Genomic DNA, 3,843 nt, shown 5'->3' on the forward strand with positions numbered 1-3,843 from the left:
CGTAAGTGCAGCTGATGACGCCTGGCGGGAAGCCTTCGTCATGTTGCGCAAAAATAAGCTGGTATCTTGGGCTGGTGGCGTTTGGCCCAAACGGTTGTCTCTCACAATGTGTCTTCCGTGGACGACACCTCAGGCCGTCTGCGGTGGGCCCACGTGGTGAGTCTGGCGTTAGCGACACCGCCTTGTTTGTCATGTTGCTGAGTGTTGTTTAATGGTATGTAAGGATATCTTGAAGTGTTGATCGCGATTGATATTATGCTTCGGTGGACGATATCTTCGTTCTAAATAAGTTAAATAATTGTGTGTATGGTTTCGTTTGTTCCGACCTTGTTTGCTGTCTCAGTTTACTTCAAGAGCATGGTGGTGCTCTCTGAACACCTTCAGACCCTACACTCGCTTCCCAACATAGGGCTCTTGGAGCATCGGATGACAGTCCTTGGGGTTCTGTATAGGCTTTTGTTAGAGTCGGAGTAGAGTAGGCCTAGGGAGACTTCTTTGCTAGCGTCGGTGGTGTGGTTTGTTGAGAGCGAGTACATCGGTTGTTGTGACGTGTCTGAACTTGTCGGCATGTTGAGTTTTTATTTTTTTTGCTCCAAAGTTTTTGTTGTTGTTGGTTTTCAGGAACGTTGTATAGTTGAGTACGAGAGCCATGTGGTCTGCATCCAGGGGTGAGCAAGGCTCAGAGCACGTGGATTTCAGGCCAGGCCCGAAGTGAGTGAGTACGGAAGCCTCGTGGGTGGTCCAATTTTCTGTAAATAGCTTCTTCTACCTTTCTGGGTTCAGGAAGTCGGGCGTCGCTGCTGCCTGGTATTCCGGCACAACGCCACGCTGTCGTGACACCGTCTAGGATGGTAGACGCCAAATGCTCGGTAAGCTGCTGTGTGCGGTGAGCGATAGGGCCACCTTAAACAGAGGATATCTCCTTGCGGCTGCCTCTTCTACGCCTAGGCTGGCTGGCTGCTGGGGGGATGCTGGTTGTTGTCAAGCGGCTCATTAGGCATAAGTCTCTGCACAGCCGCCTGTCGCACGTGGCACAACTAGGTAGATCGTGGCGTTGAGGTATTGCACTCTGCTTCCCTCACTTTTTTTTTAAATCTTGTGATGCATGATTTAAGGAAAGTGAATTTTGTTTTAGGTTGATGGGCATCTCGATCGCCCATGTATTAGCTAGCAATAGTCACCATCGTACCACGTGAGCGAGGAGCCCAAAGCCCCCTTCCTTTCGGCCTACTGCATTGCTCTTTCGAGTGTTTCGAAATGTACGCAGCGGGAGTGATGTAGCCCACGGCTGGTTGTCTTCTGCACATCATCAGCGCCACTGGCCAGGAATGCGGTCGTGAAATCGGGTGATGGAAATGCCTGGGCCCTGCGCAACCTGCAGTCCGGCGCCCTCGGGAGTTCTGGTCGCAACCTGAAGGCGTGTGGGCGCGAGTGACGGTTCATCGCGCAGGCGGCAACGTTGTGGTTGTGGGACAGGTACTGAGGTGAAGTCGTCGAGCTGTCTAGTGTAGCAGTGTCGACGGGTGGTGGTGTCATGGTGCAGGAACATTATGTAGGGACATGGGTTGTCATGTTTTGTTAGAGCTTGTGTAGCGCATTCTTTTTCTTTTCGTGATATGCTTTGAATTAAGGTTAGGGGGGATGTGGGGGTGCTGACCCCCTCTGTAAAGATGGTTGCACTGTGTGGCGCACGTTTCTCGCACAAAAGCCGTATATCGAGGTCACAGCTATTGAGCGGTAGGTGGCGTTGTGTTCGCGAGCAGTGATCACCACTTTCGTCAAATTATGGTTAGAAAATGTGAGCGCAGGTGGTGACGCCTGGCGGGAAGCCGTGATGGCACTGCGAAAAAAATAAGCTGGTCTCTTGGTCTGGTGGCCTTTGGCGCGAGCAGTTGTATCTCGCAATGTGTCTGCCGTGGACGGCACCGCGGGCTGTCTGTGGTGGGCCCCCGTGATGAGTTAGGCATTAGCGACAGCGCCTCGTTTGTCATGTTGTTGATTGTTGTTTAATATTGTGTGAATGTCTCGACGTGTTGATCACGATTGATGTTATAATAATTTGGCGCACAATATCGTCGTTCTAAATTAGTTAAATAAATGTGTGTGCGGTTTGATTTGTTCCGACCATGTCTACTGTGTCCTTTCACTCTAAGTGCATGGCGTGGTGCTCAATCGCCATCTCAAGACCCCACAAAATTTAATATTATCGGAAGTTGGTATAACAGAAGAACAAAACAAGGAGAGACAGGGGGAAGAGGAGTAGGAAAAAAGAAAATATATCAGTGGTGATTTCGGTTATGCACGTAAAATAGCGGCGCTAGTGAAAAATGTTTTTACAAACGCGTCGTCCTCCATAAGCAAAAAAGAGCCTTGCCTGCCTTCTGGGTTGATTAAGGATGGCGACAGTGTTCGAGCAGCACCTGCTCAGAAGTGGTCGATCGACCAGTCATCGCAAATTGTTAGATATACATTTCTAAAGTAAACTGAAACTGAGGCCTATGGCATTAAAAATGATAAAATATCTTAAGGTTCAAAAGACTTCGCATGCTGTTCTGGCGGCCATTGCGAGTTTGCGACTGCAGCACAGCATTTTTTAAAATGACTTACACTGCCAACGATAATGTTCGCAAACGTCATGTTTCGAATCGAACATTTTCTCGAGACTGTACGACAAAAAAATGGTCCCACGTCTAAGAAACACTTGAGCCTACGGTAAAGTCACAAATCAAGCAGTGCAGAACAGAGCTTGAGCGCTATTTAAAGCGAAGAAAGCGCCGAGACACATTCGTTTTCAAGAAAAGCCCGGGAACTTAGAAGATATAGGATGTGCGGCTAAGCTATGCAAGTATATAACTACATCTGAAAAGTGAGAACAGCAAATCTTTAGAATAAGTCAAAAAACCGTGTATTGCTATATGATGCTCAAACTGCCGGTTAGACGGCGAAAACGTATTCTGGTAAGTACTGGCAACGGGAGGAGCCATATCGGCTACAACAGGATTTCGGAAACGTCTCATAACATCGTAATGGAATAAAAGGGCATTCACCGGACAAAATACATTCAATGGCGCTGGCACTGAAAGCGGATGGAAGTATGAGCTTTCCGGCAATCAATGCATAAAGGAAAAAGGCTGGGGGCTAAGCAATGATTGAACCAGAGTAGTTATATGCGTAGGTAGTGGCATAATAACACCCATAAAAATTGGATTTATTGAAAACAGGAAACATCAGAGAGATACTGTAAGAAGACAGATTGTGACAGATAAAAAAACTTGATTAGTTGAAGGGATAAAGGGAAAGTATGCGTACAAAGGAATATATGTTAATAACGGTCAGTTCCGGTTGGCTACCCTGCACAGCGAGTGGATAGTGCAAGGGCTAAATAGAAAGACGGCAGTCGAAGGAGACCTCAAAAAATGCTGACCAAATAAGGTAACCGCGTAAACTGAACTGCAGTAGCTGTAGCTGCTGTGAAAGCCTCTCTTGAGGTGTCCTCAAGAGAGACCCTCAGAAATATTACGCGCGTTATACTCAGAAAATTTGTGCTTCAGTGGCTCAGGAATAATGCAAATTTACGGGGCTTCAAGCTAATGCAGCTGCATCGTTAGGGTGTGAAAGCAGGAACAAGCCACATAGGCCGCTGTCATATGCAGATTGGGTGGTGGTATCAGCATCGTCATTTTAACTGATAATGATGTGTCCTGGAAGTCAATGAAAAGGCATGTCATATGTGTTGCCATGGCTGTGGCCAGGAGCCTAGCCAGGGTGTGGCACGCTGAACCCTTCTCATCTGTTTTCTCTCCCACCCATTTTTTCTGCGGGGACATACAGAGTGAAAAATGA

General features: G+C 47.6%; 1 long non-coding RNA gene across 1 annotated transcript; it reads left to right on the forward strand.

The window, feature by feature from the left end:
* Positions 1 to 506: 506 nt before the first annotated feature.
* Positions 507 to 2,138, forward strand: LOC142777243 (uncharacterized). Its single transcript, XR_012887986.1, has 3 exons — positions 507 to 715; positions 784 to 869; positions 1,268 to 2,138. It is a non-coding gene; the product is annotated as an uncharacterized LOC142777243 (long non-coding RNA).
* The last annotated feature ends 1,705 nt before the right edge of the window (positions 2,139 to 3,843 follow it).

Source organism: Rhipicephalus microplus, chromosome X, assembly GCF_043290135.1.
Source record: "Rhipicephalus microplus isolate Deutch F79 chromosome X, USDA_Rmic, whole genome shotgun sequence".
In the NCBI taxonomy this organism is placed as follows: domain Eukaryota; kingdom Metazoa; phylum Arthropoda; class Arachnida; order Ixodida; family Ixodidae; genus Rhipicephalus; species Rhipicephalus microplus.